Source organism: Orbicella franksi, chromosome 10 (assembly GCF_964199315.1).
Source record: "Orbicella franksi chromosome 10, jaOrbFran1.1, whole genome shotgun sequence".
Taxonomy (NCBI): domain Eukaryota; kingdom Metazoa; phylum Cnidaria; class Anthozoa; order Scleractinia; family Merulinidae; genus Orbicella; species Orbicella franksi.
The window spans coordinates 15,218,614-15,231,058 of NC_138154.1; the positions used below are offsets into that span (position 1 = coordinate 15,218,614).

General features: G+C 39.5%; 1 protein-coding gene across 1 annotated transcript in view; it reads left to right on the top strand.

The window, feature by feature from the left end:
* The first annotated feature begins 1,052 nt into the window (after positions 1-1,052).
* Positions 1,053-12,445, top strand: part of LOC145500347 (uncharacterized) — a 40,440-nt gene continuing 29,047 nt past the window's right edge. The window contains exon 1 of the mRNA XM_081479859.1: positions 1,053-2,047. The gene's annotated coding sequence lies outside the window, so the exon portion shown is untranslated. The remainder of the gene's footprint in view (positions 2,048-12,445) is intronic.

Genomic DNA, 12,445 nt, shown 5'->3' on the forward strand with positions numbered 1-12,445 from the left:
GGACACCCAGACACGATATGGTCAATTGTTTCGTCGTATTTGTTACACATCCTGCATAGGGGGCTAGTACCGTCTTTGATAATGCTGGCGTGGTATGATCTGGTAGCTAGGCTTTGGTCTTGGGCTGCGATTATGAATCCTTCCATTTCTGCCTTCAGTCCACTGCTTTTGAGCCACTGGTTGGTTTTGTGGTGGTCAACATCTGCCTCCTTTATTCTCTTTGGGTATCTTCCATGTAGGGCTTTGTTCTCCCACTGCTTTGTTAATTTTTCTTGGGTCTTATTTCGTGCCATTTGTTTGGTTCTCTTTGCATATTTGGTGGTTGTTTCTTCTGCTTGTTTATCTGGTATTGTTAGGTCTAGTTCTTGTTTGAATTGTTCTGCTTGCCTTTGTATAGAGTACAATTTCTTTCTGCCATCATGTTCTTGCACTAGTTCGATTAGGGCATCATCAGTGTTCTTTCGGTATGTATCAAGCCCTATCGTGGTTGTTTTGTAGGAGGCTTCTAATTGGATAAGACCCCTACCACCAGCATTTCTTGGGAGGTAGAGTCTGTCTACATCTGCTTTTGTGTGATGCATTTTTGATAGGGTGAGTAGTTTTCTTGTTTTTGTGTCTAACCTCTTGATTTCACTCATCTTCCAGTCGATTATGTTAAAACTGTAGGTCACCACTGGGATAGCTAAGGTGTTGATTGCCTCAAATCTATTGGCAGCATTGAGCTCCGTTTTTAGGACCATCCTCACTCTGCGGTAGTATTCCTTCCTCACTCTTTCTTTCATCTTGGCATGCTGTATACCATCACCTTCATCCACGCCAAGGTATTTATATGTGTTCTCTTGGTCTAGTTCCTTGATACAGGTGTCAATGTCAAGTTGTAAATCGGAAGTTTCTGTCAGCTTTCCTCTTTTGAATGTGGCTTTAGCGCATTTGTCCAGCCCGAATTCCATCTTGATATCATTGCTGAATGTCTTTACAATATTGAGTAGTCCGGTTTGCTGGCTGTCACTTTTTGCATATGTTTTTAGGTCGTTTATTATAATTACTATTATTATTATTATTATTATTATTATTATTATTATTATTATTATTATTATTATTATTATTATTATAATAAACTAGTGGTAATCAAAGATTTATAGAGCAAAATCTGAGGTGCTTGTCTGAGCATCATACAGTTGCTTGTTAAGTAAGTATTCATAGTTTTGTTCCTATTCCATCTTCATGTTGCTATTTATCATGCCCAGTTTTCGTGCCGCTCCGCTAGGAATGCCTGGCACTATGACCCACTAAGTGCAGACTCACCCTTTCCGAAAGCCCGAGTAACAAGCAAGATATTATTAATAAACTAGTGGTAATCAAAGATTTATAGAGCAGCGCGTTCACGGGCAGTTTTCGCATGTCTGGTTTACTTTGGTGGTGTTCGAATGGCTCGATAGAAAACTAAGTTTGATCGAATGTCAGATAACGATCTGCACGTGAAGTTGAACTAGCAATGAATAGATTATAGCCTGCAGTAAAAGTATTTTAAATTAATTAAGTATTAACTGGTACAGGACAAACATTTTCCAGGAGACGCATTTGAACTGTTGGCGACACTTAGAATTCAATTTCAGATCGCCAACACTTGTAACAAATATTTCTAGAGACAATAAAGTTTTGACCAGCAACCCCGCAACACAGCGCGAAATGTTTTTAAATTTTGTGTTTGTATTTGTTTACACTGTCATCAGAGGTCGAGCAGTCCAAACTAGTTTAGACAAGAAACTCGATACCGAAGAGTTTCTATTTCTATCTCATGGAGAAACTGTTTCTTCATGAGAAATCATGTATACACATATCTTTGTATTGACGTAATGAATGGAATAAAGAAATCACTCTCGTGTACCCATACTTTTAGGTCTAATTAAGGAGTTCGAAGGCCACCACCTTAGTTTTCTGTGAAGAACGAAATCTGGGAATAAAGGACAGTCACGTGATTAAACTGACGGTGAACGACTGGAAGGAATGGATAACTCTTCTTAGTTGCTAGCCTTCACTCATTACAGTCACTTTCATTTTTCTTTCTTTTTTCTTTTTTTTTATGTTTTTGTTTTTTTCTATTTTCCGAGCTGCTACCAGTTTATTTTTGCTTGATTCAATTTTTTAAAATTTTATTTTACATATTTTTCGCGTAATTATGATGATTATTCGATGTTCCGGAATGTTCCGGGATGTTCCGGAATGTTCCATGTTCCTGGTTTTATCGACGGCCTCTCGGAACTATATATCGGCCTGATAGTTTCCCCTTAAAAATTTGATGTTCTTAAAACTAGCATACCTCCCCTCGAAGCTTCGCTTCCCGGGTAAATATTTGTTTCAAGAACGTCATATTTCCGCGGGACAACTTTCAGCCGATAGTTCCTCGAAGGAAACACTCTATTGTTTAAATAGATAGTGAGTCAGAGAAAGGCAAAACTTCGATTCAAATTGATGGAACGTAACACACGAATATTCAAATGGTCAAATTCCGCAACATTCCAGTTGCAAATGGAAATCAATAAAGTGAGAGACAAAAGTGAAAGTGATTGTTGTCTGATTTCAGTTGATCTCGTTTCTGGAAGTTGTCATCTACGATACGACTGGATACGACCAAACATAAAGGGTATGTTACTTTGGAGATAAAGAAAAGAATTGGCTTTACAAATGAACAGAAGACCTTCGATGAGAAAGGCATATTACTTACCTTGTCTCGCGAAACTTCTGAATTCAGTGACACGGAAAAGAGCGAGTGAAGCAGGAACTTTAACTCAGCTTATCACTGACACAGCTAAAGTTTTATCAAACACACGTGAATACGACAATTGACATCTCGATAACGCACTGATCGATATTCTGAACTCTCAGCTAGTTTGCTAATCGCCCAAAACGCCAGTGAAAACTCAGGACGTACAACAATCACTGCAGACTGCAGCACGACGAGTTTCAGTGTGTGTATATACTTGGAATGCGGAATATGATACGGACTCGATCCCAGTTACATCCGCGCGTTGCCTGATAAAATATTGCGTGACTTACCAAACTAATTTGAATTTGGTGTCACGCGAGTATTTAAAAGCTTCTAAAACAACAAACGATCGTAGTTCGGCAGCTTCCCTGACTACTGTCTGCTCTATAAGGAGTGTGTAAAATACTGAAAGTTACACAGAGGATTCAAGCCACACTGAGATGTATACATTTGCTAGGAAAAAAACATTTAGCTCAGGCTAAACAATGCAATGACAGCATTCAGTTCCAAAGAAGATACAAAAAATTAGCCATTGCGGTTCTCCGTTCTCCAAAATATGTAGAACTTGGTGATTCCACGTTGTTGTTTTGCAGAAGACGTCTTAAAAATGTACCAAGATTCTAAAGGCACTTGCGCAGCCATTTTTCTACTCATTTAACCTTTTGTTAGGTGACGTTCTTTGATTTGCTAAAACTCCCTAATAAAAGGCCAAAAGACCTTTACAATGTGACTAGTTCCGATTATATGGAGGAGTTGGGACTTGTAGTTCCATTCCCTCATACTTCCCCCTGGATGCTGGATGGGATGCTAGGTCCATCGCAGGGTTACCCCCTGCATTAAATTCGCCGGTACCCAATTGTACACCTGGGTGGAGAGAGGCAAAGTGAGAGTAAAGTGTCTTGCCCAAGACCCCAGCCAGTGCTCGAACCTGGACTGCTTGATCCGGAGACGAGCACACCAGCCACGAGGCCACTGCGCCTTGAGCCTGCGTAGGCCAGGTGTTAAAAGGAGGAGGGGGAGGCAAAGCGCAGATGGAAGGAGGGGGAACGTTTTTTGCCTCCCTACCCCTTTTCCCCTGATACCTGGTTTTGACAGGTGTCAATTGATCATATCATGGATGTCCAAAGAGGGACGCAATGTCCAAAGAGGGACGCTACAAACCAAGGGTGTATGTCTCTGTCAACCTATTAGCTGGAGTATGGCCACCATCTTGCCCAACTCCATCGCCGCCGTAGTCGTTGTGCGTACGCACCCACAGGCAATACCACTAGCCATGATAACCTCGAGAAAATCAATTCATGGGTTTCCTTTTCTTTCCTATATGGGTATGGGACTCTACTTGGCGGCCCTTCAGGCCGTCGGAGCTCCGCTAACACAATCTTTCTCATTGGACTAATTAAAAAACAACAAATTAAAGTCTTCTGTCATGATAAATTGATGTAGTGGTTGACTCTGAACAAAAGTCTATGCATTGGAACCCCGGAAAGAGGGGTACTCCCTTATATGGGCTATATAGGTAAGTGCGGCCCCAAACGATATGGTTTTTCAGCCATTTTGGTCATAAATAGGGTATGGTTTTTGCACTCTAGCCTAGATATGGGTATGTTTTTAAGAAGAAGACACTTTTTCGTCATTATGGAAAAGAAAATAACATAAGGGCCTTTCACAAATTATGTTTACGGTAATTTAACACTGACCTGAACTAGAGAACTAATTGTAACGCAGGTCTGAAACAAGGTTTTCATTTAAGGGTCAGGTCATAAATAAGGTTTCGAATTTATGGTCAGGTCATAAATGGGGTAGGGAATATTGCAGATTTTGGTCATAAACAGCGTAAGGGTTTTGGGAAACGGGCCACACACCGCAGCCCAATTTTTCTGGGAATACTCCCCACCCCTCCCCCCCCCCCCGGATTGGAACCTCCACGTGGCTTACCTAACTATCAAACTCCGCGGTCCCTGTTGCCCGGTAAAGTGGCAGTTATACTGAACTCAGTTATGTATTGATCATGAAATACCCAGAAAGTAATGATTATTAACGGATGTCAACCATAATACATAAAAAACTGAGTGCTCAGAAAAAGAACTCCCACCGCGGGATAGAAAGTGCCCTGGTAGGTAACAGTCAGCACCTGAGCTCAACCGGAGCTATGCAATTGTCTGTGTAGCTAGGAGAGTGCAAGCGCTACGGTCAATGTTATACCTGCGAAGCTAAGAGTGGTTGGTTAACCAGGCCAATTTTTTTGGGACCAATAAGATTCGAACCAACTGACAGACTAGAATTGTTGTCAAACAGTCGACTGGCAATCATTAGAAATTTCTCTCACGAAGGGGACACCCCAAATCATACAATTTTCTGCTCAGCTTCATATGATCATCGAGGCAGTTTGCATTCGAGGTTCCACAGAAGGCACGGCATCCGCAGATACCAAGAGCCCAATATGAGCTCCTGAAGAAACAATGAATGAGCACGCGTCGCTAGTGGTTGTGGGAAGCCGAGGAACTGGTAAGCCGTCGTCTTAGTATCCCAGTGGGGAGTCAGTATACATGTCGGGCACCAAGCACGTGTGGCGATGTTAGTCTGCCCCAAGCCCCACTCGAGCAATCACAGCATCCATTCGAAAGTCCGCTATTTGGCAGAAAGTAAGATCCATCCATGAAATCCAAAGGTGGAAAAAATGTTCAAAAATATATGTTATGAATTTCTCTCGTATTAGGCACCGGTATTCAGGGGACAAAATAACATAAATCAAATTGTACTCTAATGATAATGTGTTGTGAATGAGTAGAATTAAGTATAGAATGTTAAACGTAAATGCGTTCTCGTAATTCTGTCCCCGAAGCATTTTATTTTCAGAGGATAATCAACCAAACTTAATAGCCTTGCAAAGTGAAACATGGCGATACAGAGAGGAAAGACACAGTTATGGAACGTATGCATAACAACTCTCTCATGCCTGTAGTCAAGGAATTTTAAATTCTGCAGAGTCTCACTAACCAGGCTACCAAATCTATGAAGTTGTATGACTTATGTGATTCTGAACTGTTGAGGATCCTTAACTGAATCCTGTAGTACTCCCACTGTCACTGAACTCTGCAGTCCATAGGGCAACAGAAGGGAATCGAAATAAGACCTTGATAGACTAGCCCGCCTAAACCATTGTCTGATGTCACTCGGATTGGAAGATGGCCGAATTCAAGATGGCGCCATGTCTGTCTCGTCTAAATACAACTACACAGCAAAACTCCGCTGTTTAAACCTTAAAGCCAGAGCAGGAAATGCTCATCAATGGCTACAGATTGATCTCGGCAGAGGGACAACTGTCACCAAAGTAGTCACACAAGGAAGACAAGATTTTGATCAATGGGCCACCAATTATTATATCTCCTACGTAGAGCCTTGTGAAGTCCAACTGGGTGTGCGTTATGAGGCCTACTCTGGGACCTTAAGACCTTAAGTCGCCTTAAGTCGCCCTAAGTCGCCTTAAGTCGCCCTAAGTCGCCTTAAGTCGCCCTAAGTCGCCTTAAGTCGCCCTAAGTCACCTAAAGTCGCCTTAAGTTGCTATCGGTTACGCAATGTTAAAAAGGTTTCAACACACTCAAATTGCCCCTGTAGAAGGTTATTAGACTTGTAACTGTCATGTTAGGGTAAACTCCACTCTAACCCTATGACCCAATGGTTGGTGCAATGGACCCCTATTGTGGATCATTGCATTGTGTTCATACTCTCATAGTGCCTCTCCTCACCCAGATGTATAAATGGGTACTGGATATGGAACAGGGGGGGGCAGGGTGCAGCAGAGGTAACCTCGATAGTTGTGCTTTTAATTTTTTTTAACACTTGTTGCCAATGCATTGGAGCCATCTAAACCCCCCCCCCCCCTTAAAGGGCCCTAGTCAGTCACACCTTTGTTTTTGTTTACATACAAGAGGTTGGCTTTTGTGCTTTATTCAGAGCATGCCAAAGCAAAGAAAATCACTGTGAAGCTACTTAAGATAAAGGAACATACTTTCAGGAACAAAACTTACAGTAAAGCAACAAGACTTTGCCGCACCATGCAATATCAATAATTTTGATGACATCGGAAATAACAGAAGCTGACCGGGGTCCTTTAAGAAGCTGAGGACTCAACAATTACTGTTATGTCTCAAGGCCGTGGCTCCCTTATACATAAAAAAACCTAATATTATTATAGTCTTGCACCTCTCTAGCCCCCATGTTAGCAGGAATAATTTCTACATGTGGACAATACTTAAATAGGAATGACAATCTGATGTATACTCTCTCACAGATGGCTTTTTATTTCTATTAAGTTTTTTTTTCTTGTATTTCATTGTAAAAAATAATTAAGATGATACTCTGTGTTGTCATCAGGAAATATATTAAATGTGGAAGGATATAACAAATGACTATACTGTAATAACTTTATTTAAGCTTATTAATTTTTGTACGATATTTCTGAATCAAATCTTCCGAAGACCTACAGTGTATAATTAATAAACAACAACAGTGAGAGGTGTTCCAGATCCTCAAGATGAAAAGAAAAAAAACAGAAAGATATTTCTGGGTTAAGGCTCAATTCTTTCTAGTCACTTTTACACTGAGCAGTAAAAATATGGTCACCCAAAGTCACTTGAACCGAATTGCGTCTACACTTTAAATACTTTACTTACCCAGTGTAAAAGAGTGACAAAAGTGGGCCATTTCTCCAGCAAAAATCATTGTTTGCATTTTACTTCCACATTCGACCAACTGTAAACGTTTGAATTTCGTAATTGGACGAACCAACTTGCAGCATAATGTTTATCTATCCTTTTCGTACACATGATGAAGCCAGGTATTCACATAATCTTATACACTGTACGTGGACTGCGCTACTGTTACTATCGAAAGCTAAGGTACAGAAAATTCTCTGTGATCAACTCTCAGTAAACATGGCCGCCAGGGGAATGTTTGGAACACGTGACTTAGTTTGGCCCCGTGACTAAGTAAGCAAACTCACGCGACCTACTCGCGCTCACGCGAGTATGGTTACTCCGACAGGCGTTTACAAAAGACAAGAAAAAAAACAAAACGCCAAACTAATACTCTCCGAAATATTTGAAGACAGTAATTTATTATCGGGTGATTTGAAATCACCCGAACACTTAGCAAGAGAACTCGAGTTTTAGTGGCACAGATATCTTGTCTCTTTGAAGCAAGGAAACCAGTTAGCGGCGCAAGGGTTACTGGGAGAATCAAAATGGCGGAGACCAGTGTGTCTGGTATCGATGCATCAATTTCCAGTATTTCGTCGTGAAAATGTTCTGGGCATTTGTAATGTGTCAGGTGGAAACTTGTGAAAGTTTGGAAGGTGTATTTCCTGGTGGTCTGATGGAGATGCCAAAAATGGCAGATAAGTCTACCAAGATAACCATTTTTATAATTCGGGAAGCATTGTAAAATAAATGTATGTAAAGGAGCTAAATTAATTTTAATTTCGCTGTTGTTTGAATAATTGATGGAAAATATACAAACACTTCAAATTAAATCAAGATATCTTAAATTTAAAATTTTTGTCACTGTGAATATATTTTTATTAGTTTTGTTTGATTTTTTTATTGTGATATCTTCACTAATATTCATACTACCTTGCTGGTGTTTATTGTTATCATTATTCTTATAGTAGTAACTGTTCAGTGTTGTCGTAATCCTTTCTTTAATAGTATTTTTTTAATGGTTTGAAATCTGGCCCGGGTTGTTCGAAAGCCGGTTAGCGCTAACCCAGGTAATATATTTTTTTTGAATAGATTTATCTTTCACTGCTTATGGTTGTGTAGTTTTAAAATGAATCAAACTCAAAACTGAAAGGCAAACAGAAAACTGGACCGAAAAGTTACAAAAAATGAAAGTAATCAAAATTCCCTCTAATACTGGGTTAGTTTAATCAGGCTTTGAACAACCCAGCCCTGGATATTTGAGACTGTGGTGACTTAATTATGTACCAGTATTGGTACAATATTGGTTTATTGCAAGAGATATATGGAGAGACTGTTGCTAAGTTTAAATTTATAGCACTCGAGTGAAATAAAGTCTCCCCAAGTCGCCTTAAGTCACCTTAAGTCGCCTAAAATCGCCTTAAATCGCCTAAAGTCGCAATGTTTTTTCTGCCAATTTTGCTTAAGTCACCTAAAGTTGCTTTAAATCGCCCAAAGTTGCCTTAAGTTACAGCGACTTAAGGTCCCAGAGTGAGGCCTGTTATGACCCATGGAAAGAAAAAGGTGTATGGCCGTAAATGTGATGTAAAATAAAATAGGGATTCAAATAATTAGATTATGGTTAAGAATGATTACCGTCGCATTCTCTACAGGATATAGATATTGATTCTCTCACTTAGTTTCTCCTTTGATTCATGTTATGCCTTCAATGAGTACTGTATTAACACAGCAAGAAGTCAGACTTCGTGTACAGCACGTTGAGGGTCAAGTAAATTCTGGAACGCCAGAAGTGATCATACAAAATTATCCTAAAAAAATCTCGTTACCAATCAAATTTGAATAAAACTGCCAAGCACAAACTACATTCGGGTTTTCCACTCTGAGTTTGAAATAATTTGAAGTAAAAACTAACGGTAAAAGCATGCAACCTTTCGACCGAACTTCGGTCATTATCAAGCTTAAAAGTGAAGATAAAATTATGGATAAGTATAAATATAACACAAAGAAGTAAAAGTATGTAAAGTATGAAAATGTAGAAATGTAAAAAAGGCGTTAAAGACAATAAAAAGCATCCAAGAAAAACATAATTAAAAATTATTAAAGACTTTCGCACGATTTGAGTCTGCGTGCTTTTTATTGTCTTTCACATCCTTTTTTTACATTTCGATACTTTACATACTTTTACTTCTTTGTTTTATATATATACTTATGCATAATTTTAACTTTTAAGCTTAATAAAGACCGATGTTTGGTCGCCACGTCGCGTGCTTTTACCGTTAGTTTTTACTTCAAATTGTTTTAAAAAACCTTTACTTATAAGGAGTTTGAAATACTCAGTCAGATTAAATTAAACCTACAGATGAAATAGAAAGTATACAAATAGTTTCATGAAGTTAAGTTTTGAAACAGATTTTTGCAGGAAACTTCGACCGCAACTCCATTGTTTCTCACGAGATGTTGCCGCCCTTCTACGCCAATCTGGTCAAAATCCACCCAGTGTCCTACTATGAATGGATGAGCATGCGCGTTGAGTTGTCTGGCTGTCCCATAATAGTGAGGACAGCATCTGACTCAGAATCCTGATTGCAGGGTACACATGCAACATATTATGCGTAAAAATCTGTAATGGGTAGACCAGGTAAATGGGTTAAACCTGTGAATAGAGGTTTGGCTCTTAAAAGGCGTGAACTTTGACCAAAATTATCCTGTTATCGCTAAGAGAGGAATGCTGCACATCTTAGTGTACTAAGTAGAAAATTATAGAAAGGTGGTTCAATATCCGTTAGAACCTGAAGTCTCATTGTTTAAGAGAACCCAGTAGCTGATCTATTAAGCATCAAAAATATCGATAGAACGGATTCATTTCACCCACAACGGATTACATCACCGTTGCTCTACCGGCTAAGCAGCGATGCTATAATAACGAGAGTATATCTAATTTCATTTCAGGGCATCAAACGATGGTTTAACCACGTGCAGTTCAAGCTAAAGGAAACAAGTCCAAAGTGAAGATGACTTTAGTACTGATTCATAGTAATATGGTGACGTGTCTTTGACGTCTTTGCTTTTAACGTAGTACCCTTGAAATTGTTCTGCCATCAAACAGTTTTTGAAACTTGGCAAAATTAGCATTCATGATATGGACATTAAAAAAATGCAATAAAAAATGGGGTCACCGTGCTTCTTTACGCGTCAGCGGACTCTTAAATGAGGTATTTACTGGTTGCGCGTTAAAAAATCAAATCACCTTCATGCAGAATTAAGTCTTGGTTACTGGAAAGACAAAAAAAAATTATCTTGAAAGTAAAGCTTCTTTTATTCACATAAGCGGCTGTATTACTTCATTTAAGCCGTTTTTGATTGCCTGGTTGTGGGAATATTGCACTTTTTCGGACAGTTCCGTGATTAGCTTCAAGTCCTTGCCTTGGCCAAATACACCCAGTACGGAACTATTTTCCAAAAAAAATCATGTTCTACTATCAAACTTTTTCTTCTTCAAATATGTTCTTTATTAGACTGTTCTTGGTAAATACCTGAAAAAAAAAATTCGGGGGTCACCGTGCTCGTTTAAGAGAAAAGGAGCATTTATTTCGCTATCGAGCTTAGTTTGAGGGAATCTCTTACGTTTTGTACGCACACGCGCTCATATGCGCGCGCTAATGACGGGAAAATCGTGCGCAGTAGGGATGCGCAATGCAATACTAAGGAATCATCTTAAGTGAAGGACACTATGTAACAATTCTAGTTGAAGTTTAAATAAAGGTGCTGGGTAAAGTCTTTCGGTCTTCTTCTATGAACCCTTTTAGTATGAGTGGCAAAACGGTGGCCTTGACAACATACAATTGGAACGTTGAATGATAAAAAAATAAACTCATGGACGGGCTCTTCACTGAAGTGAAAAATTCTGTTTGAAATTAGAAATGTACACAAAATTGATGCGAATTTCTCACCTTGGAGTAGACTGCGAGCAGTCTCTCTTTCATTTTTCCCGGAAATCCGTGAAGAACGCAAAACAAATAAGGGTGCGAGCGTGACTGCGAGCGTGACATGCCATGTCTTCCGACGTCTACGCGACTTAATTTGCGACTTCACCTAAAGCTGCACGTCACCCTCCCACGCTCACGAGCGTGCGAGTGATCTAATGATTAGTAGCGGGTTTCACCCTCGGCCATTTTACCCTAGACACGTTAATAAATAAAGTTGTTGACTGATTTGACTGATTGATCACGACCGCTCACTTGTGTTGCGCTGTTCTTTGCGTTCTTCCTCACGGAATTTCAAATAAAAGAGAGACTGCTCTCAGTCCAACCTCGTATCGGAAGTATGCGCTCCATTCACACATGTACATACAAGCATTTTTTCAATCCTCAGAACTTACTAATCTGTCCTAATTACTTTTTTAAGATATATATTTACAAGCTCCAGAAGTTATTTCTGACTTACGTTAAAGGGTTGACAACAATTTTACCCACATCTAGTCTAGACGGCTAGAAGTCTGTTTTTGTATAGTTCTAACACGACGCGGTGTTTCTTCATCGTTTACGATTTCTGGAAAAATTAAGATGATAAAGCCACAAGGTATACTCCTTTATAACATAAAGAGCGCGTTGGTCCTATCTAATTCCTATTGAGACATCATGGTAAAAATCTCTATGTACACACGGTCGTGCGTAATTAACATGACGTGTGCGGTGTCGATTTTGCTGCAAAATTTCCGTCGAGTTTAGCTGCGCATGCGGGTTCCTTTTGCCAAAGTTTCGACAATGTGAACATCATTCTGAACAATGCAAACCCTACTTCGAGCCTTCGACTTTTACTTAGCTAAGATGTTTACCAAAACTTGAGTATTTTGACTTTTTTTGTCTACATTTTCATTGAATAAGCTTACTTTGACTTTGTTTTCCTACATTTTCATTAATTCGAAGAAGCGAATTTTTCATTGACAATTTTAGTAAACAGATGAAGCGTTTTCGTTCAACTG